This window comes from Salmo salar, chromosome 01 (genome assembly GCF_965601325.2).
Source record: "Salmo salar chromosome 01, fSalSal1, whole genome shotgun sequence".
In the NCBI taxonomy this organism is placed as follows: domain Eukaryota; kingdom Metazoa; phylum Chordata; class Actinopteri; order Salmoniformes; family Salmonidae; genus Salmo; species Salmo salar.
The window spans coordinates 8,896,204-8,920,308 of record NC_138291.1 but is presented as its reverse complement, the minus strand read 5'-3'; the positions used below and the strand labels follow the sequence as shown (position 1 = coordinate 8,920,308).

At 45.4% G+C, this 24,105-nt stretch overlaps 1 protein-coding gene across 1 annotated transcript in view; it reads left to right on the top strand.

Moving 5' to 3' along the window:
- The first annotated feature begins 617 nt into the window (after positions 1 to 617).
- Positions 618 to 24,105, top strand: part of LOC106607199 (synaptosomal-associated protein 25-B) — a 71,101-nt gene continuing 47,613 nt past the window's right edge. The window contains exon 1 of the mRNA XM_045712837.2: positions 618 to 819. The gene's annotated coding sequence lies outside the window, so the exon portion shown is untranslated. The remainder of the gene's footprint in view (positions 820 to 24,105) is intronic.

The window sequence follows — 24,105 nt, the reverse complement described above, 5'->3', positions numbered from 1 at the left end:
ACCACTGTGATTATTATTATTTGACCATGCTGGTCATCTATGAACATTTGAACATCTTGGCCATGTTCTGTTATAATCTCCACCTGGCACAGCCAGAAGAGGACTTGCCACCCCTCGTAGCCTGGTTCCTCAATAGGTTTCTTCCTAGGTTCTAGACAGTTTTTCACGTCACGCACCCAACATCCCTCAGCCAATCACCCAATGGAAATTAATGACATATGGTGCGTTCAAGATAACTTGGAATTCTGAAAAATATAGGGTCAAGTCATGACTTCAGGGATATTCAGGTCAGAAAGACGGAGCTCTAGAAAGAGACCCAAAATCGCGAGTTGGAATTCCGAGTTGTATGACCATTCAAAACGAGTTCTCTCAGTCAGGTATAGTCCCCCCCCCCCCCCCCCCCGAGTTCCCAGTTGTCTTGAACGTGCAGAAGACAGAATTCTGAGATTTCCGAGTTCCCAGTTGTTCTGAACGTGGCATTTGCCTCCTGGTATTCGACGGAAATACATTGCGTCTAAAATTGGATCCTTGGGACATCCCAACTCTAACGCCACCCCATTGAAGGTGACATTTAAAATGGAACAGGTAAGGGTTAAGGTTATGGTTATGTAAGGGTTGTGGTTAGGCTTATGTAGGGGTTAAGGTTAGAGTTAGGATTTAGGGTAGTGACGTCCCAAGGATCCCATATAGCATTAACGGGTGGGGCGTGGCTGTGAGATTCCTCAGAGGGCAGTCCGTTTGAAGCGAGGCAACAGTAGGAACTGAAAGCTGATATTTTCCAGTCCTGAACCGACGACGGTCCTCTAAAAACAACTTCAGGTAGGTTGCTGCACGATTTCATTCAGTTTAGATAAATACTATGTTATTCAATTAATTAAAATAAGTGTTTATGTGTGACGACCGAGCCGAGTTTCGGATGAAAATATTAAACAATGTAGTTGTAAATATAGGTGTGTAAAGTCTAAATCACTTTCAACGCAGTATTCTGTAGTTTGGTCAACATTAACATCACTTTTACGTCGGTATCAATTCACGTTATATTGTTTTTAAGACACGAGTAAATATTTAGCTTCGGGAAACGTCCCGTTTTAACTCAGTGGTAAAGCCGCTTACCGACCTTGTTACCTGTTCTAATGAGCGCGCATTACGTGGAGTCGATTTCAGAACCCTGGACAGCGCTCCACCGCTCATTCCACAAACATCCTGACAAAACGACACACAAACGTTGAGAGATTTTAAAGTTTGTTTGTAGAAACGCTGTAAAAGAGTTCAACCGTGTAATTTGTTTTTGAAAAAAACTCCGTGGTTTGTATTAAGAGGTCAGCATTGAAAGAGTAAGAGAGATGTTCTCCAATTGTGACATTCGCAAGCTAGACTTCATCGTTTGTCACAGAAATGGGTCATTCAGTAGCCTAGACAAGGTAAGATGGTGCGATATTGCCATTGACCTATTTTTGGTAATCATTTAGGTTCAAATGTTAGGTTATATGGAGCGAAAGGATACAAGACATTTTTGTTTGAGACACGTGGCTGTGTAAGTATTTCTCAAGCCAAAGCGACTATGGCGATGTAACATGCTATTCGTGCCCACCTACGGCCTCTGCCAAAAGCTCATTCGCGTCGCTGGATGTGAACATGTGTCTCTTTCTTCGGTTCAAATAGGTGTAGCTTAAACCACACATTAAAGTAGTCACAGTTCCGTCAGCCAACACAGGGATAAGACGTGATTATGATATAGCCTAGCTAATACACTATGTGTAGGCAGAGTTCCCGGTGGGAGAGGAGCTGTGGGGGGGGGGGTTGCCAGATTCGCTGCCAAGGGGATATCCCTCCTTCACACTTCTTAATAGCTTACATTGAGCCTCTAGGCCCAGTGCATTAACCCTGGGAGTTCTGGGTATTTAGATCTGTATAAATGTGTCAGGGGAGACAACCTGCTCAATCTGATCCACATTGACAATACAATACAATATTTGCTTTATTGGTCCATTTGCATGGATATGCTTTATTTATTGCTGTCATAGTACCCAACCTGACACACTGCCGAGCAACGCCCCTGGAGCAAAGTGCCGTGCTCAAGGGTACAATGGCGGTAGGCAGTATATGGGATAAATAGGTAGGCAGATCAAAATGTATTTGTTTCTGTATCAGTGACTGTGTGGTCTACTCTACAATTGGCCTGTCTAGTGCTGCTTTAATACGCAGGATTCTATGTTATTCTCCAGGGTTTTGACCCATGAAGAGGAAGCCTGCACTCTTTGACCCAGTCGGACAAACAATTGGGGAAGGAAAGCTGCTCAAAGAGAGCTTCAGAGACTCACCCAGGTCACTTCTATTCAATGGGCTAAATTAGGATAATGATATTGAAGCACTTGACTATCTTTGCACTATAGATCTAGTTTATTTGGGAAGCAGGGTCTGGCAGACTAACTGACGTTTAGACTGGTCCCTCATGTCTCCCTGGGGTACCGTGTGTAGGCAGAACTTCAGCAGCCTGACATCCAAATTGATTTCCCAGTTGATTCGCTTCAATGATGAGTGTCTAGAACTTCACAAACTCATCCTGATCTCTCCCGTTCACTGTTCTAACTCGGGATAATGAGACAGGACCACTAGATTATCTCTGCTCTAGTTTTAATGGAAGCAGGGAACGTCTGACAGACATATTCCTGAGATGCTGTGTAGTCTACATGGCAGTATGTAGAAGTTGTTCACATGAGTGTGTATTTACACGTGGAGTGTTGGCTATGTTCCTTGTTGTCCCTGGCTTTGATAAGGGTTAGGGAGCCTGGGTTCGGCCAAGCAGGGTGACAACAGAACAGAACATTAGGTGGCTGAGTTGGGCTATAAGGATCACTCACTAACACACAGAATGGAGGGGTTTTCCAAAGTGGAAGCCTATAGGCTGGCTCCGTGTAAAATATGACCTTTCGAACAGATCTAGGATCAGCTTATTGTCCCCAAATACTAACCTTAACCATTGGTTGTCTTCTAACAACATGTGGGAGGAAACCGCACAATAGCTCTAACTGCAATGTGAATAATTTATATTCAGTAGCCTATATCCCCGATAGGACTATAACCCCTCCTCCCCTAACCATGAATAGTCTATATTCAGTAGTCTATAACCCCTCCTCCCCTAACCATGAATAGTCTATATTCAGTAGTCTATAACCCCTCCTCCCCTAACCATGAATAGTCTATAACCCTCCTCCCCTAACCATGAATAGTCTATAACCCTTCTCCCCTAACCATAAATAGTCTATAACCCTTCTCCCTTAACCATGAATTGTCTATATTCAGTAGTCTATAACCCTCCTCCCCTAACCATGAATAGTCTATAACCCTCCTCCCCCTAACCATGAATAGTCTATAACCCTCCTCCCCTAACCATGAATAGTCTATATTCAGTAGTCTATAACCCCTCCTCCCCTAACCATGAATAGTCTATAACCCTCCTCCCCTAACCATGAATAGTCTATAACCCTTCTCCCCCTAACCATGAATAGTCTATAACCCTTCTCCCCTAACCATGAATAGTCTATAACCCTCCTCCCCTAACCATGAATAGTCTATAACCCTCCTCCCCTAACCATGAATAGTCTATAACCCTTCTCCCCTAACCATGAATAGTCTATAACCCTTCTCCCCTAACCATGAATAGTCTATATTCAGTAGTCTATAACCCTTCTCCCCCTAACCATGAATTGTCTATATTCAGTAGTCTATATCCCTGATAGGACTATACACCCGTCTTCCCCAATCTGCATTGAATGCGCTCATAAATGTACAGCTACTCACAGACTGTTTCAGAGATCTCAAGTTATGATGCTGTATGCATTTCAACACATACCTCGTGCATTTCAACACATACCTCGTGAATTACATACCTTGTGAATTCCCTCACATTCCTCCGTGCATTTCAACACATACCTCGGGAATTTCACCACATACCTCGTGATTTACATACCTTTTGAATTCCCTCACATTCCTCCGTGCATTTCATCACCTACCTCGGGAATTTCATCACATCCTCTTCAGTCAAACAACCAATAATATTGCGCGCCTCTGGTTCTTTTCCTGTGTTTGGTCTGGACCTCGTTCTCACCTGCAGCGAACTGCACCATGGGACAAATTGAAACCGCTGTGCGTTGTTTAGTGTGCGCATCTGAGTATGAATAATGTTCACACCAGTCTAGACGAACCGGACTAAGGGGAGAAATGCACCAGAGTTCGGGGGGGGACAAACCCTCTAAACCAATTTGGTGTGAAAGCCCCCTTAATCAGGTCTGTGGGGGGTGTAGTTCAGGGGGAAGAGTCATCCATGAATTACTGTTCACGGCAGAAGAGAGATGTTGTTGACTTCCACCTGCATGACAACTAATGACTAACAGAGTCAGGAGAATTATATCTGTTCTACTGTACTGATCATGTCTTCATAGCTCTCAAACTCAACTCTGGAAGCCAGTTGCTCTGCTTTTTTAAATTGTTCCCCATTAATCAGGGACTGACTTAGACCAGGGACACCAGATGGATGCCATAAATTATCAAGTAGAACAGAAAAGCAGCAGTAGTCCGGACTTCGTAGGGTAAGATTTGAAAACCCCTGCATAGGCTATTGGGCTGTGGGCAGGTAGCTTAGCGGGTTAGAGCATTGGCCCAGTAACCAAAAGGTCAGTGGTTCAAATACCTGAGCCGACAAGGATAAAAATCTGTCAACGTACCCTTGAGTAAGGCACTTAACCATAATTTTCTCCATGGGTGCCGTACTACTATGGCTGACCCTGTAAAACAACACATTTCACTGAACCTATCCAATGTATGTGGCAATAAAACATGTTTTTTTTTTTATTCAGTAAGAAATAAGTCAAAATAAATTCACATCCAAATGGCTTTGTGCAGACCAGTGTGAAAAACACAGTATGTTCATCATCAGAATCTATATTTTTACTAATGATTTTTCCATTTAGAAAATACATGAACGGGAAGAACTTTCAGAATCTTGGGTCCTGCCAGTCATCATATTAAGAGTCATCATTCCCAATACTGGTCTATAAGGTATCATCTAAATATGTTGATGCGAAGTTAGTTCACTTCAATACAGTGTTTGCATTATGATGAATGTTCTGAAGCAGTTATTACACTTCTATGCCACTGTATACGTAGTGGTTCTTTTCCTCCGGCTTCTGTTCCCCGCCACAGATCGTTTCTCAACCCTCTTGGAATCTGATCTGGGACTGCCTAATTAATCTGAATGAGAGTGCATATTTGCAGCACCCCGAACCCCCCCCCCCCCCCCCCAAAGCAAGGGTAAGCTGGGCGTGGTGATACTGTCATCCATGAGAACTGTGGAGCCTGTCAGACTAACTAACTAACAGACACAACTGCCCCAGACCAGACAGTGTTGTTAATGAATCCAACATCTTAGAGTTAGAGTTAAGGCGTCAGCATGCTAGCGGAACTCAGCTAAGTGTGCTCGCATACACCCTTAAGATCTTCACTTGAAAAATTAGAAAAAAGCGGCGAATAGTACTGTTTGTCCATTTTGAGACGCCGTAGCCAGTATACACTTCCTCAAAATAATCAGAATGAATCTAAGATAACTCAATAAATCTGTCATTAATTTTGATGTTTTTGCTAAGGAGATCTTAGTCCCGCAATTTTACATCTAACATGTTTTTTTAATGAAAAACTAGTTGTCTCTCGTTGAATGACAACAAAGACTTTATTGAAGAAACCCTACTGTTGACCAATTATCGCCGAAGGTAGCATAGACGTCGGCTCCGAACTTCGGCTTGCCTCCAGAAAAAATGTTGTGTGCCTGAACAGCTGAAAAAAACAAAACATCACAAAATGTCATCATCATCATAGATGCACAAACTCTTCCGAACTGTTTCGGCTGGGACGCTTTGACGCCTTTACAGTAGAGGAGAGGCACATCTGGGCACAGGAGTGCAGCCCTGTCACTTTGAAGTCACCACAGAGCAAGGTATGTTTACAGCTCTGTGGAGGATGTGTACGAACATACAGCTCTGTGGAGGATGTGTACGAACATACACCTCTGTGGAGGATGTGTGTGTCACATGGAATGACGCTGGAGAGACGAAGCAGGTACGGGGAGTCAAACATTTTAATAAGGAACGGACATGGAACGAGACAGGAACAGCGTCAGCAAAAGAGTAACACAAACAAAAAACAATGAATGCAGCAGCAGGGAACAGAGCTGGGGAACAGGCAAATATGGGTGAGGAAATAAACACATGATGAATGAGTCCAGGTGAATACAATATCGCTGATGCGCGTGATGAGGGAAGGAAGGTGTGCGTAATAGATGGCAGGAGTGCGTGATGCAGGGCAGCCATGCGCCCTCAAGCACCAGGGGGGGAGCGGGAGCAGACGTGACAGTACCCACCCGCTAGGGGCGCCACCCGCCGTCCCACCTGGGCGAACCGGCCGAAGACATGGGCGCTGGGCAAGCCGGTTGGGGCATGGAAGCCCAACGAACCGGCAGGAGCATGGGAGTCTGGCGAGCTGGCTGAGGCATAGAAGCCTGACAATCCGGCTGAGGCAAGACGCCTGTCGATCCTGCTGCAGAGAGGGAGCCTGAAGATCCGGTGGAGTGTGACGTGAATTGGAAACGCACCCCCGGTTCCATCGGCGGGCAGAATCCACCCCGACGTTACCAAAAAAAAAAAAAAAAAACTCCTGGACCGGCTGGGCGAACAACAACTGACGATCCGGCTGAGGCCCGACGTGGGATGGGCGCCATCCGAGCCAACCCGGGAAAGGAAACCTCTCGAACCAGCTAGGGCGTGGAAGCCCCACAAGCTGGCTAGGCACCCCCGGTTCCATCGGAGCCGATGTCACCACTAACCGGAACGCCAGTACTCCCCGATGCTTCGTATGTTGGCTGCTGCATTCTGTCACATGGAATGACGCTGGAGAGACGAAGCAGGTACGGGGAGTCAAACATATAATAAGGAACGGACATGGAACAGGAACAGCGTCAGAAAATGAGTAACACAAACAAAAAACAATTCATGCGGCAGCAGGGAACAGAGCAAGGGAAATTACAAATATAGGGGAGGAAATAAACAGGTGATGAATGAGTCCAGGTGAGTCCAATATCGCTGATGCGCGTGATGAGGGAAGGCAGGTGTGCATAATAGATAGCAGGAGTGCGTGATGCAGGGTAGCCTGGCGCTCCCTAAAGCGCCCGTGGGTGTGGCGGCGGGGCAGACGTGACAGTATGTTTACAGCTCTGTGGAGGATGTGTATGTTTACAGTTCTGTGGAGGATGTGTACAGTGGCAAGAAAAAGTATGTGAACCCTTTGGAATTACCTGGATTTCTGCATAAATCAAATTTGATCTGATCTTCATCTAAGTCACAACAATAGACAAACAAAGTGTGCTTAAACTAATAACACACAAATTATTGTATTTTTCTTGTCTATATTGAATAAATCATTTAAACATTCACAGTGTAGGTTGAAAAAAGTATGTATGTGAACCCCTAGGCTAATGACTTCTCCAAAAGCTAATTGGAGTCAGGAGCCAGCTAACCTGGAGTCCAATCAATGAAACGAGATTGGAGATGTTGAGCTGCCCTGTCAAAAAAAATAAACGCAAAATTTGAGTTTGCTAATCACAAGAAGCATTGCCTGATGTGAACCATGCCTCAAACAAAAGAGATCTCAGAAGACCTAAGATTAAGAATTGTTGACTTGTAAAAAAATGGAAAGGGTTACAAAAGTATCTCTAAAAGTCTTGATGCTCATCAGTCTACAGTAAGACAAATTGTCTATAAATGGAGAAAGTTCAGCACTGTTGCTATTCTCCCTAGGAGTGGCTGAGTGGTCATCTCCCAAGATGACTGCAAGAGCACAGCACAGAATGCTCAATGAGGTTAAGACGAATACTAGAGTGTCAGCTAAAGACTTTCAGAAATCTCTGGAACATGGTAACATCTCTGTTAACGAGTCTACAATACGTAAAACACTAAAACAAGAATGGTGTTCATGGGAGGACACCACGGAAGAAGCCACTGCTGTCCAAAAAAACATTGCTGCACATCTGAAGTTTGCAAAAGAGCATCTGGATGTTCCACGGCGCTACTGGCCAAATATTCTGTGGACAAATGAAACTACAGTTGAGTTGTTTGGAAAGATCACACAACACTATGGGTGGAGAAAAAAAGGCACAGCACACCAACATCAAAACCTCATCCCAACTGTAAAGTATGGTGGAGGGAGCATCATGGTTTGCTGCCTCAGGGCCTGGACAGCTCCCTATCATCGACGGAAAAATGAATTCCAAAGTTTATCAAGACATTTTGCAGGAGAATGTTAGGCTATCTGTCCGCTAATTGAAGCTCAACAGAAGTTGGTTGATGGAACAGGACAACGACCCAAAACAGAGGTAAATCAACAGAATGGCTTCAACAGAAGAAAATACGCCTTCTGGAGTGGCCCAGTCAGAGTCTTGACCTCAACCCAATTGAGATGCTGTGGCATGACCTCAAGAGAGCAGTTCACACCAGACATCCCAAGAATATTGCTGAACTGAAACAGTTTTGTAAAGAGGAATGGTCCAAAATTCCTCCTGACCGTTGCGTAGGTCTGATCCGCAACTACAGAAAACGTTTGGTTGAGGTTATTGTTGCCAAGGGAGGGTCAACCAGTTCAGGGTTCACATACTTTTCCACCCTGCACTGTGACTGTTTACATGGTGTGTTCAATAAAGACATGAACACGTATAATTGTTTGTGTGTTATTAGTTTAAGCAGACTGTTTGTCTATTGTTGTGACCTAGAAGATCACATTTTATGACCCATTTATGCAGAATTCCAGGTATTTCCAAAGGGTTCACATACTTTTTCTTGCCACTGTATGTTTACAGCTCTGTGGAGGATGGCTATGAACAGCATAGAGCTCTATGGAGGATGGGTATGAACAACAGAGCTCTGTGGAGGATGGTATGAACAGCATAGAGCCCTGTGGAGGACGGGTATGAACAGCATAGAGCTCTATGGAGGATGGGTATGAACAGCATAGAGCTCCGTGGAGGATGGGTATGAACAGCATAGAGCTCCGTGGAGGATAGGTATGAACAGCATAGAGCTCTGTGGAGGATGGGTATGAACAGCATAGAGCTCTATGGAGGATGGGTATGAACAGCATAGAGCTCTGTGGAGGATGGGTATGAACAGCATAGAGCTCCGTGGAGGATAGGTATGAACAGCATTGAGCTCTGTGGAGGATGGGCATGAACAGCATAGAGCTCTATGGAGGACGGGTATGAACAGCATAGAGCTCTATGGAGGATGGGTATGAACAGCATAGAGCTCTGTGGAGGATGGGTATGAACAGCATAGAGCTCTGTGGAGGATGGGTATTTATTTATTTATTCATTCCACTTTTATATAACCAGGTAGGCTAGTTGAGAACAAGTTCTCATTTACAACAAGATAATTTTAGAAAGAGAGGGTCCAGATTGTCTAGCCCGGCTGATTTGTAGGGGTCCAGATTTTGCAGCTCTTTCAGAACATCAGCTATCTGGATTTGGGTGAATGAGAAATGGGGGAGGCTTGGGCGAGTTGCTGTGGGGGGGTGCAGGGCTGTTGACCGGGGTAGGGGTAGCCAGGTGGAAAGAATGGCCAGCCATAGAAGAATGCTTATTTAAATTCTCAATTATAGTGGATTTATCGGTGGTGACAGTGTTTCATAGCCTCAGTGCAGTGGAGTTTTGGAGTTTGTGCTTCAGGATGCACATTTCTGTCTGAAAAAGCTAGCCTTAGCTTTCCTAACTGCCTGTATATATATTGGTTCCTAACTTCCCTGAAAAGTTGCATATCACGGGGGCTATTCGATGCTAATGCAGAACGCCACATGATGTTTTTGAGCTGGTCAAGGGCAGTCAGGTCTGGAGAGAACCAAGGGATATATCTGTATGAACAGTATGAGTAGGATAATGGCTAATGGCTTGTGTCAGGTTGTATAGATACATCTGGGAGGGAGAAAGATGAAAGAGCGTGCGTCTGAGGGCAGACTTGCATGTGCGCACGCATGTGTTTGCGTGTCTACGGACTATGTGAGTGTATGCATGAGCACTTTTCTGTGTGTGTGTGCGTGTACGTACAGTACTTCGAGAGGGGGAAGAAAAGGGAAGTGAGGGAGGAAGGAGTTAAGAGAGAAAACAAAGAGAGAGAGAAAGTGAAAGAGGGACTGTGTGTTATGCAAGTGTATGAGATGGGTGCTCTGCTTGGTAATGGTGAGGAGGAGTGGGTGTTGGTGGAGTGAGGGTGGGGGTGGGTGGGTGGGTGCTCTGCTTGGTAATGGTGAGGAGGCGTGGGTGTTGGTGGAGGGAGGGTGGGAGTGGGTGGAGGGATCTTGGGTGGAGGTGGGGGTGGGTGCTCTGCTTGGTAATGGTGAGGAGGAGTGGGGGTGGAGGGAGGGGCTGTGAACAGGCCTACTCCGCTAGATTAATACTGTAGGTTTTATCCTCTCCGAATGGGACGCTCTGGCTTTAGTCCCATAATCCCCTCTGGGAAAGATGATTGCTTCGAATCTCCTGAATACTGCATTGCCATCACAGGCCTTACCACTACCCACATGCATGTACACACAAAATCGCATGCGCACACACTAACAGTTGTATAAAGAGGAAAGTGGCGTCACCGTGGTTAACATGTTTGAAGGCTGATTATATTCAGAAATTGCCTCTGTGTCAGTTACTAATACAGACCCTAGCTGAAAGACAGTTTTCTGTAGAATCTCTGATTTTTGAGGAACTCTTCCCTGCTCATCAGAGCAGCTTTCTGTTCCGATTTGCTTCAGTGTCTCAACAAGGAGACATAATATTCCATGATGCCGTATTGTCACAGTATGTTAGCACTAGCAGTGGGTTACAGTACGTTAGCACTAGCAGTGGGTTACAGTACGTTAGCACTAACAGTGGGTTACAGTACGTTAGCATTAACAGTGGGTTACAGTGTGCTAGCACTAGCAGTGGGTTACACTGCGTTAGCACTAGCAGTCGGTTACAGTGTGTTAGCACTAGCAGTGGGTTACAGTACGTTAGCACTAGCAGTGGGTTACAGTACGTTAGCACTAGCAGTGGGTTACAGTACGTTAGCACTAGCAGTGGGTTACAGTGTGCTAGCACTAGCAGTGGGTTACAGTGTGCTAGCACTAGCAGTGGGTTACAGTATGTTAGCACTAGCAGTGGGTTACAGTACGTTAGCACTAGCAGTGGGTTACAGTGTGCTAGCACTAGCAGTCGGTTACAGTGTGTTAGCACTAGCAGTGGGTTACAGTACGTTAGCACTAGCAGTGGGTTACAGTGTGCTAGCACTAGCAGTGGGTTACAGTGTGCTAGCACTAGCAGTGGGTTACAGTGTGCTAGCACTAGCAGTGGGTTACAGTACGTTAGCACTAGCAGTGGGTTACAGTGTGTTAGCGCTAGCAGTGGGTTACAGTGTGTTAGCGCTAGCAGTGGGTTACAGTGCGTTGGCGCTAGCAGTGGGTTGCAGTGCGCTGGCGCTAGCAGTGGGTTGCAGTGCGCTGGCGCTAGCAGTGGGTTGCAGTGCGCTGGCGCTAGCAGTGGGTTGCAGTGTGCTGGCGCTAGCAGTGGGTTGCAGTGTGTTGGCGCTAGCAGTGGGTTGCAGTGGGTTACAGTGTGTTGGTGCTAGCAGTGGGTTATAGTGTGTTGTGAGTGTGTGAGTTGTGTTGTTTGTCGGGTTGTATTTTGTTTCACGTGTCTACAGATGCTCAAACTGTCAGGGTTACAGGTAAAATGGAGATGCACAAACAGACTGTGTAACATGACAAAGTCATTATCATGCACATTCTCAGCTATACATGGTAATGAACACACACACTGTTATGAAGAGGGTTAAACCAAGACCTTATACCTTTTAAAAGGGTTAATCAATTGTGTTATGATAAACTGTAAGGTCTCCTCTTCAGGAGACCTCTGTATGTGTTAAAAACTGTTTTGACCTTCAGACACTATCAGAAGGCGTCTACGTTCAGACTCCTCCTGTCTGGATCCCACCGTGGTTATCTGGTTTTCTGAGAACACAAAGCTGCCACAGACCTGATGAAACCAGCCAGCTGTCAGAAGATGCTTAGACTCGTTCACCTTATTATGACCCTATACCTGTGATGAAAAGTCAAGTTTCGGTCAAACTCACTTCTGAGCTTTTAATTGCCGTTAAGATGGTTAATGCTGTCAGTGGGGAGGTTAGATTGATTAAAATGTTGTTGCTAGGGAAAGTTACGTAAGGAGGATTGGGAGAGGCTATATGAGTTATAGGATGTCTTAGACATTTTGCAGCACTTGGGGAGAACTATCATATACTGTTATACAGTACTCTGTACCAACTTCTGCCTATAATTGTATTACTAAAAGGAGTATTTTAATACTTAAACAAAGAGTCTGTGTTTCCTTTCCATTACTAATGTATGTTTGATAATTATATAGACCTGATCATTTGTTGAAGAAATTGACCAACAGTTGCATGGTAATGATCCAAATCTACTGACTGTTGCCAGGAATCAATTACTCACCATTAAAGAGATTCTCCAGTATTTTTGTGTACTTTTTAGCCAGTAGTTCTGAAAGTAGCGCTCACGAGCCAAAAGAGGTCCCCCAAAAATAGCATACTACGCATTGGCTAGAACTCAAATGTGCCTTTTGTTAAGTAAATCAGGTGTTAACATAAGGTGAAAAGGAGACTGGAGTGCCACTTTAAGTAGTCCAGGCTTCAGCCTTTTCACCAGCAACAGATCAATCCACAGCCAATCCACTCTATTCAATATGCATCGCGGAAGTTCAGCTTTACTGCATGATTGAAATTTAAAGGTAATGTTCCGTCGTTAGCAGAGACAGCATTCACGGTAAATGCTGCACATGTCGGCTCAATCAGAAATGACCTTTAAATTGATATCACTTTACAGACTGAATAGATTCCCTAATGAGTTTACCATCACACTTCACCACGTCAGCCTTCTTAGATTCATAAACATGTTTAATCAATCAATCACTAAAAGTCTCTAACCTCTCCATGGTGCCACGTGAGTGAGTGAGTGAGTGAGTGAGTGAGTGAGTGAGTGAGTGAGTGAGTGAGTGAGGAGTGGTGGTGGTGAGTGGTGAGTGGGGCTGGAAGCTGTCAGCACCTATTTTACGCTCTTAGAGCCTGGAATGGATTTCTGTGCTCCATCTTTGTCAGATTGCTTCAAATATTTAGCAGTGGGGCCGGCTGGTTCAGAGAGGTGTAGGGCTGGAGCGGGTAGGGGTAAGGCTGGGAAGCAATGTGTTCGTGTTCTCTCTCTCATCTTAGGTGTCTGGAGGCCCAGAAACAGAGTAACAAGGCTTGGTGTGTTGGAACATTTGTGTGTGTGTATGCTGGAACGTGTTTTGTGTGTGTGTGTGTGTTGGAACGTGTTTTGTGTGTGTTGGAAATTGTTTTGTGTGTGTGTGTGCGTGTGTGTTGGAACGTGTTTTGTGTGTGTGTTTTGGAACGTGTGTTTTGTGTGTGTGTGTTGGAATGTGTGTGTGTGTGTGTGTGTGTGTGTGTGGAATGTGTGTGTGTGTGTGTGTGTGTGTGTGTGTGTGTGTGTGTGTGTGTGTGTGTGTGTGTGTGTGTGTGTGTGTGTGTGTGTGTGTGTGTGTGTTGGAATGTGTGTGTGTGTGTGTGTGTGTGTGTGTGTGGTGTGTGTGTGGTGTGTGTGTGTGTGTGTGTGTGTGTGTGTGTTTGTGTGTGTGTGTGTTGGAATCTGTTTTGTGTGTGTGTGTGTGTGTGTGTTGGAACGTGTTTTGTGTGTGTTTTGGAATGTGTGTTTTGTGTGTGTGTGTGTTGGAACGTGTTTTGCGTGTGTGTGTTGGACCGTGTTTTGCGTGTGTGTGTTGGAACGTGTTTTGTGTGTGTGTTTTGGAACGTGTTTTGTGTGTGTTGGAATGTGTTTTGTGTGTGTGTATTGGAACGTGTTTTGTGTGTGTGTGTGTTGGAACGTGTTTTGTGTGTGTGTGTGTGTGTGTGTGTTGGAACGTGATTTGTGTGTGTGTGTGTGTGTGTGTGTTGGAATGTGTTTTGTGTGTGTGTGTGTGTGCGCGTTGGAATGTGTTTTGCGTGTGTGTGTGTGCGCGTTGGAATGTGTTTTGCGTGTGTGTGTGTGTGTGTGTTGGAACGTGTTTTGTGTGTGTGTGTGTGTGTTGGAACGTGTTTTGTGTGTGTGTGTGTGTGTTGGAATGTGTTTTGTGTGTGTGTGTGTGTGTGTGTGTGTTGGAATGTGTTTTGTGTGTGTGTGTGTGTGTTGGAATGTGTTTTGTGTGTGTGTGTGTGTGTTGGAATGTGTTTTGTGTGTGTGTGTGTGTTGGAATGTGTTTTGTGTGTGTGTGTGTGTGTGTGTGTGTGTGTGTGTGTTGGAATGTGTTTTGTGTGTGTGTGTGTGTGTTGGAATGTGTTTTGTGTGTGTGTGTGTGTGTGTGTGTTGGAATGTGTTTTGTGTGTGTGTGTGTGTGTGTGTGTGTGTGTGTGTGTGTGTGTTGGAAGGTGTTTTGTGTGTGTACCACCAACAGCACTAGGGCTGCTGAATCAAATGCACCTACCACCAACAGCACTAGGGCTGCTGAATCAAGTGCTCCTGCCACCAACAGCACTAGGGCTGCTGAATCAAGTGCTCCTACCATCAACAGCACTAGGGCTGCTGAATCAAGTGCACCTACCACCAACAGCACTAGGGCTGCTGAATCAAGTGCTCCTACCATCAACAGCACTAGCGCTGCTGAATCAAGTGCCCCTACCACCAACAACACTAGGGCTGCTGAATCAAGTGCCCCTACCACCAACAACACTAGGGCTGCTGAATCAAGTGCACCTACCATCAACAGCATTAGCGCTGCTGAATCAAGTGCCCCTACCACCAACAACACTAGGGCTGCTGAGTCAAGTGTCCCTACCACCAACACCACTAGGGCTGCTGAATCAAGTGCATCTACCACCAACAGCAATAGGGCTGCTGAATCAAGTGCACCTACCACCAACAGCACTAGGGCTGCTGAATCAAGTGCACCTACCACCAACAGCACTAGGGCTGCTGAATCAAGTGCCCCTACCACCAACAACACTAGGGCTGCTGAATCAAGTGCCCCTACCACCAACAACACTAGCGCTGCTGAATCAAGTGCATCTACCACCAACAGCACTAGGGCTGCTGAATCAAGTGCACCTACCATCAACAGCACTAGGGCTGCTGAATCAAGTGCACCTACCATCAACAGCACTAGGGCTGCTGAATCAAGTGCACCTACCATCAACAGCACTAGGGCTGCTGAATCAAGTGCACCTACCATCAACAGCACTAGCGCTGCTGAATCAAGTGCCCCTACCACCAACAACACTAGGGCTGCTGAATCAAGTGCTTCTACCACCAACAACACTAGGGCTGCTGAATCAAGTGCACCTACCACCAACAGCACTAGGGCTGCTGAATCAAGTGCACCTACCATCAACAACACTAGGGCTGCTGAATCAAGTGTTCCTACCATCAACAGCACTAGGGCTGCTGAATCAAGTGCTCCTACCATCAACAGCACTAGGGCTGCTGAATCAAGTGCTCCTACCATCAACAGCACTAGGGCTGCTGAATCAAGTGCACCTACCATCAACAGCACTAGCGCTGCTGAATCAAGTGCTCCTACCATCAACAACACTAGGGCTGCTGAATCAAGTGCATCTACCACCAACAGCAATAGGGCTGCTGAATCAAGTGCATCCTACCATCAACAGCACTAGGGCTGCTGAATCAAGTGCACCTACCACCAACAGCACTAGGGCTGCTGAATCAAGTGCTCCTACCACCAACAGCACTAGGGCTGCTGAATCAAGTGTTCCTACCATCAACAGCACTAGGGCTGCTGAATCAAGTGCTCCTACCATCAACAGCACTAGGGCTGCTGAATCAAGTGCACCTACCATCAACAGCACTAGGGCTGCTGAATCAAGTGCTCCTACCATCAACAACACTAGGGCTGCTGAATCAAGTGTTCCTACCATCAACAGCACTAGGGCTGCTGAATCAAGTGCTCCTACCATCAACAGCACTAGGGCTGCTGAATCAAGTGCTCCTACCATCAACAACACTAGGGCTGCTGAATCAAGTGCTTCTACCACCAACAACACTAGGGCTGCTGAATCAAGTGCACCTACCACCAACAGCACTAGCGCTGCTGAATCAAGTGCACCTACCACCAACAGCACTAGGGCTGCTGAATCAAGTGCTCCTACCATCAACAGCACTAGGGCTGCTGAATCAAGTGCTCCTACCATCAACAACACTAGGGCTGCTGAATCAAGTGCTCCTACCATCAACAGCGCTAGGGCTGCTGAATCAAGTGCACCTACCATCAACAGCACTAGCGCTGCTGAATCAAGTGCTCCTACCATCAACAACACTAGGGCTGCTGAATCAAGTGTTCCTACCATCAACAGCACTAGGGCTGCTGAATCAAGTGCATCTACCACCCACAGTGTATATATAGGCAACCAAGGCTTTATCATAATTTTTTTAACAGAAATGTTTGGAGATCGACCGGTTGGTGACCACTGCTATAGGCTGTCTCATTGTCGTCAGTGATCAGGCATACCACTGTCGTGTCGTCAGCAAACTAGATGATGGTGTTTGAGTCGTGCGTTGCTAAGCACACACCTTTGAGTGTCCCCCCCCGTGTTGAGGGTCAGTGTGGCGGAGGTGATGTTGCCTATCCTCACCACCTGGGGTCGGCCCGTCAGAAAGTCCAGGATCCAGTTGCAAGGGGAAGTATTCAGTCCCAGGGTCCTGAGTTAGTGATGAGTTATGACTATGAGCTACAGTACGTGTGTGTTTGTGTGTGTACAGTGTGTGGTCCTTGTCTCCGTTGCTCCGGTGCAGACCATATGGGAGTCTCCCTGACTTCATAGGATCAGGGCTTTGGTGGAGTTAAGCCGGAAGGCATGCTATGTGCTGGAGGAAGATCCTCTGGGTGTGTGTGTGTGTGGATAGAGAGCAGATGGCCCTGACCCTGGAGCAGCATATCTATAGACAGTAACGCTGTAGAAAACAGGAAAATCACTTCAGTTCCACCCATAGACAATCACCAGGCCTAAACCATTCCTCTGCGACTACCAGATTATAGAACGCCATAGCTACAGATCCACTGGGTCTAAATACAAAGTGCTTAATGCATAACCAAAAGGGAATTTATTTTCTCCATTATCGTCTTTCACCAGGTCACATTAACAGTAAAAATAACATTCTCATATAATGTTATCTCTGGAGTTTTGTTATTGGTTTCGTATTTAAAAAGGGACAATCTGTGATTGCTACATCAATTTTAAAAAGTTGAAATTAATAATATACACTAAGCGTACAAAACATTTAACAGGTGACTTCAATAAGGGATCATAGCTTTCACCTGGATTCACCTGGTCGGTCTATGTCATGGAAAGAGCAGGTGTTCTTAATGTTTTGTCCACTCAGTTTATTTCTATTGATTGTTAAAGAATATAAGTTACAGATGCCTCATGAGCTGAGTTCAGCTGTCACACCCCCTCAGTACCCAAAATATAAGCTTTAAAGCCTCATAACATGGTTAGAACTTCAATGTTGATATCATGGATTGTCAGTCCTTGTATCCATAGCTCTGTCTATGAATTGAGAGTGGTTACATTTCTCCAGCTCTATCCCTCCCCTGTTTACCAGAACAGTGGTGGGGTGGCCACTTTGTTATTGTTGGTTTAGCAGAATGCCCCTTTAAACACATTGTCAGGTATGTTCGACCAGCAACCATGGGAAGAGTTGTAGTGGAGAGGAGAGCGGCTGATTGATGAGAATTATATATAGTTGATGTCGGAAGTTTACATCCAGTTAGGATCACCACTTTATTTGAAGTGAGAGAGAATGATTTATTTTAGCTTTTATTTCTTTCATCACATTCCCAGCGGGTCAGAAGTTTACATACAGTTAGGATCACCACTTTATTTTAAGAATGTGAAATGTCAGAATAATAGTAGAGAATGCTTTATTTCTTTCATCACATTCTCAGCGGGTCAGAAGTTTACATACACTCAATTAGTATTTGGTAGCATTGCCTTTAAATTGTTTAACTTGGGTCAAACGTTTCGGGTAGCCTTCCACAAGCTTCCCAAAATAAGTTGGATGAATTTTGGCCCATTCCTCCTGACAGAGCTGGTGTAAGGCTACCCGAAACGTTAGGTTTGTAGACCTTGCTTGCACACACTTTATCAGTTCTGCCCACACATTTTCTATAGGGTTGAGGTCAGGGCTTTGTGATGGCCACTCCAATACATTGACTTCGTTGTCCTTAAGCCATTTTGCCACAACTTTGGAAGTATGCTTGGGGTCATTGTCCATTTGGAAGACCTGTTTGCGACCAAGCTTTAACTTCCTGACTGATGTCTTGAGATGTTGCTTCAATATATCCACATAATTTTCCTACCTCATGATGCCATCTATTTTGTGAAGTGCACCAGTCCCTCCTGCAGCAAAGCACCCTTACAACATGATGCTGCCACCCCTGTGCTTTACGGTTGGGATGGTGTTCTTCGGCTTGCAAGCCTTCCGCTTTTTCCTCCAAACATAACGATGGTCATTATGGCCATTATGGCCATTTTTGTTTCATCAGACCAGAGGACATTTATCCAAAAAGTACGATCTTTGTTCCCATGTGCAGTTGCAAAACATAGTCTGGCTATTTTATGGCGGTTTTGGAGCAGTGGCTTCTTCCTTGCTGAGCGGCCTTTCAGGTTATGTCGAGGTCCTTTGCTGTTGTTCTGGGATTGATTTGCACTTTTCGCACCAAAGTACATTCATCTCTAGGAGACAGAACGTGTCTCCTTCCTGAGCGGTATGATGGCTGCATGGTCCTATGGTGTTTATACTTGCGTACTATTGTTTGTACAGATGAACATGGTACCTTCAGGCATTTGGAAATTGCTCCCAAGGATGAACCAGACTTGTGGAGGTCTACAATCTTGGCTGATTTCTTTTGATTTTCCCTTGATGTCAAGCAAAGAGGCACTGAGTTTGAAGGTAGGCCTTGAAATACATCCTCAGGTACACCTCCAATTGACTCAAGTGATGTCAATTAGCCTATCAGAAGCTTCTAAAGCCATGACATCTTTTTCTGGAATTTTCCAAGCTGTTTAAAGGCACAGTCAACTTAGTGTATGTAAACTTCTGACCCACTGGTATTGTGATACAGTGAATTATAAGTCAAATAATCTGTCTGTAAACAATTGTTGGAAAAATTACTTGTGTCATGCACAAAGTAGATGTCCTAACCGACTTGCCAAAACTATAGTTTGTTAACAAGAAATTTGTGGAGTGGTTGAAAAATGAGTTTTAATGAGTGCAACCTACGTGTATGTAAACTTCCGACTTTAACTGTATACATATATTTTACAGAGGTCATTTATAGATAGCTAGTCTTTAGTAACCTTGTTATGTAAACATCCTAGGTTTATCTGTGTATGCACACACACACACACACACACACACACACACACACACACACACACACACACACACACACACACACACACACACACACACACACACACACACACACAGATGGAGATGGAAGCTCCTGCATTAATAATGTTGCCCTGGTAACAACCTGTGAATAATGGAGCATGTCTTTGATGTGAAGGAGACAGATGTGACATAGTAAAATGGCAGCAGCCCCGCCCCCCCCCAAACTCCTTCCCCCTCCCCCTCTCCGTGTCCTTGACACAGTTATTTAATGTGGTCGTGTTTAATTATCAAATATGGAGCCTGTGCAACCTTGATCTCCTGAAAGCTGGGGTAGAGGGCAACGTCTGGGCACTGGGCTGCTCCGTGGCTCATAATGAAATATGAGCCACGTAAACGCTCAAGGCTGTTACTTTATTTTAGGCTACTGGCAGTCAGCTGCATGAGAAACAGGTTAGCGTACCATTGTGCGGTTGCATGTACTGTAGGTTATATAGGCTTTGAATGATTAACACAATGGAACTTTCTAGCTTCAAAATGAAAGGCCTGTGTTGGAGATACATGAATAAGATGAAGAAGAAAGCAGACAGACACACACATGATCTTCATATCTACTGTACATCTCTATGAGATGTGGTTTAGCCCCAGCACTCCATTGTTACCTGAGCTACAGCAGTCTAGTGACCTGGTTTCCCTCAGAACCACACGGACTGTGGTGTGACAGGCTCGGCTCTGAAACGGCTCCTATTTCCTGGGGAAATGTTGTTTATCTGTGCTGAACATGGAGTCTGATTGATTGCAGTGAACAGAGACGGTTCATCACTGGCAGCTGACAGTGTGTTACCAGCCTGCTGTTTGACAATAGGACAGCATCTCATTGTTTCCAGCCTGCTGTTTGACAATAGGACAGCATCTCATTGTTTCCAGCCTGCTGTTTGACAATAGGACAGCATCTCATTGTTACCAGCCTGCTGTTTGACAATAGGACAGCATCTCATTGTTTCCAGCCTGCTGTTTGACACTAGGACAGCATCTCATTGTTACCAGCCTGCTGTTTGACAATAGGACAGCATCTCATTGTTTCCAGCCTGCTGTTTGACACCGGGACAGCATCTCATTGTTTCCAGCCTGCTGTTTGATACTAGGACAGCATCTCATTGTTACCAGCCTGCTGTTTGACACTGGGACAGCATCTCATTGTTACCAGCCTGCTGTTTGACAATAGGACAGCATCTCATTGTTTCCAGCCTGCTGTTTGACAATAGGACAGCATCTCATTGTTTCCAGCCTGCTGTTTGACAATAGGACAGCATCTCATTGTTTCCAGCCTGCTGTTTGACACTAGGACAGCATCTCATTGTTACGAGCTTGCTGTTTGACACTTGGACAGCATCTCATTGTTTCCAGCCTGCTGTTTGACACTAGGACAGCATCTCATTGTTACCAGCTTTCTGTTTGACACTTGGACAGCATCTCATTGTTTCCAGCCTGCTGTTTGACACTAGGACAGCATCTCATTGTTACCAGCTTGCTGTTTGACACTGGGACAGCATCTCATTGTTTCCAGCCTGCTGTTTGACATTTGGACAGCATCTCATTGTTACCAGCCTGCTGTTTGACACTTGGACAGCATCTCATTGTTACCAGCCTGCTGTTTGACACTTGGACAGCATCTCATTGTTATATACTGCTATATACCTGATGGTTCATTAGTGTAGGATTCCAATGAGTCCATCCTCCTATAGCTCCGCCCTCTGCTATATACCTGATGGTTCATTACTATATGCAATAGTAAGTCACTCTGCAGATGATATGATCTATAAAACATCTCATCTTCCACACAACAGGACATTAATAGATCCATTTGATTTAGAAATCAGTGCTAAAGGTCTGTGCTATGTTAAATCAATCAATTAAATGTATTTTATGAAGCCCTTTTTACATCAGCAGTTGTCACAAAGTGCTTTACAGACAGCCAGCCTAAAACCCCGAACAGCAAACAAAACAGAGGTAGCTCAGCGTTGAGCTGTTCTAACTGAGCTCAGCATTGAGCTGTTCTAACTGAGCTCAGCGTTTAGCTGTTTCTAATGGAGCTCAGCGTTGAGCTGTTCTAACTGAGCTCAGCGTTGAGCTGTTCTCTGAGCCAGCGTGAGCTGCACGGCCGCGTTTAGCTGTTTCTAATGGAGCTCAGCGTTGAGCTGTTCTAACTGGAGCTCAGCGTTGAGCTGTTTCTAATGGAGCTCAGAGCGTTCGAGCTCGTGTTCTGCAATAAGAGCTCAGCGTTGATCTGTTTCTAATAGAGCTCAGCGTTGATCTGTTTCTAATAGAGCTCAGCGTTGAGCTGTTTCTAATAGAGCTCAGCGTTAAGCTGTTCCTAATAGAGCTCAGCATTGAGCTGTTTCTAATAGAGCTCAGTGTTGAGCTGTTTCTAATGGAGCTCAGTGTTGATCTGTTTCTAATGGAGCTCAGTGTTCTGTTTCTAATAGAGCTCAGTGTTCTGTTTCTAATAGAGCTCAGCGTTGATCTGTTTGTAATGGAGCTCAGTGTTGATCTGTTTCTAATAGAGCTCAGTGTTGAGCTGTTTCTAATAGAGCTCAGCGTTGAGCTGTTTCTAATGGAGCTCAGCGTTGAGCTGTTTCTAATAGAGCTCAGTGTTGAGCTGTTTCTAATGGAGCTCAGCGTTGAGCTGTTTCTAATAGAGCTCAGTGTTGAGCACTATAAGTTGATTAAAAGCATTATTATCGTATCTCCTAGCCTCTCTTCATCACATGATTACATATGCCCTCTCTTATGACCGAAAATAACTTCTGGACATCAGATCTGTGATTACTCACCACAGACTGTCAGAATCCTTTTTGTCCTTTAATGAGTCCAATGTGAATGACATACTGCTTTCCCAGGAACAGGCCCAGATCCCCATCCTTTGCGTGAAGAGGAGACAGAGAAAAATGGGCCAGAGGGCTGCCTTCTTAGAATTCGTAGGCGATCTAATAAACTTACACTGCCTTCCATTCTGCTAGCATACATGCAATCTTTGGAAAATAATATTCGATGACCTATGCAGAAGACTACACTACCAGCGGGACATTCAAAACTGTAATATCTTATGCTTTACGGAGACGTGGTTGAACGACGACACTATCAACATAGAGCTGGCTGGTTATATGCTGTACCGGCAAGATAGAACAGCGGCGTCTGGTAAGACAAGGGGCGGCGGACTATGTATTTTTATTTTTGTAAACATCAGCTGGTGCACGATATCTAAGGAAGTCTTGAGGTTTTGCTTGCCTGAGGTAGAGTATCTCATAAGATGTAGACCGCACTATCTACCTAGAGAGTTTTTCATCTGTATTTTTTGTAGCTGTCTACATACCACCACAGACTGAGGCTGGCACTAAGACAGCACTCAATGAGCTGTATTGTGCCATTAACAAACAGGAAAAAGCTCACCCAGAGGCGGCGCTCCTAGTGGCCGGGGACTTTAATGCAGGGAAACTTAAATCCGTCTTTCCTAATTTCTATCAACATGTTAAATGTGCAACCAGAGGGGGAAAAAACTCTGGACCACCTTTACTCCACACACAGAGACGCATACAAAACTCTCCCTTGCCCTCCATTTGGCAAATCTGACCATAATTCTATCCTCCTGATTCCTGCTTACAAGCACAAATTAAAGCAGGAAGCACCAGTAACTCGATCAATAAAAAAAGTGGTCAGATGAAGCAGATGCTAAGCAACAGAACTGTTTTGCTAGCACAAACTGGAATATGTTCCAGGATTCCTCTGATGGCATTGAGGAGTACACCACATCAGTCATTGGCTTCATCAATAAGTGCATCGACGACGTCGTCCCCACAGTGACTGTACATACATACCCCAACCAGAAGCCATGGATTACAGGTAACATCCGCACTGAGCTAAAGGCTAGAGCTGCCGCTTTCAAAGAGCGGGTCTCTAACCTGGAAGCTTATAGGAAATCCCGCTATGCCCTCTGACGAACCATCAAACAGGCAAAATGTCAATACAGGACTAAGATCGAATCATACTACACCGGCTTCGACGCTCGTCAGATGTGGCAGGGCTTACAAACCATTACAGACTACAAAGGGAAGCAGAGCCAAGATCTGCCCATTGACATGAGCCTACCAGACGAGCTCAAGAAAACGTACATTGTAGAAATCCTAACTCCACAGTGCTGTAAATGGTTTATGGAATTGAGAATGGAATTTTCCATTCCTGGGTTTAAATAGGATTTTTGTCAATGTTGTTGTTGCTTAAAATAGCTACCAGTTGGATCCCTGGTTTATGGGGAGAATGGTACTGTGTTAATCATGTCAGAAGATGACAAGGCTAATCCCCTCCCTCATCCTGCCTCGATGGGCCGCCACTGCCCCTCCCTCCCTCATCCTGCCTCGATGGGCTGCCACTGGCCCTGCCTCCCTCCCTCATCCTGCCTCGATGGGCTGCCACTGGCCCTGCCTCCCTCCCTCATCCTGCCTCGATGGGCCGCCACTGCCCCTCCCTCCCTCATCCTGCCTCGATGGGCTGCCACTGGCCCTGCCTCCCTCCCTC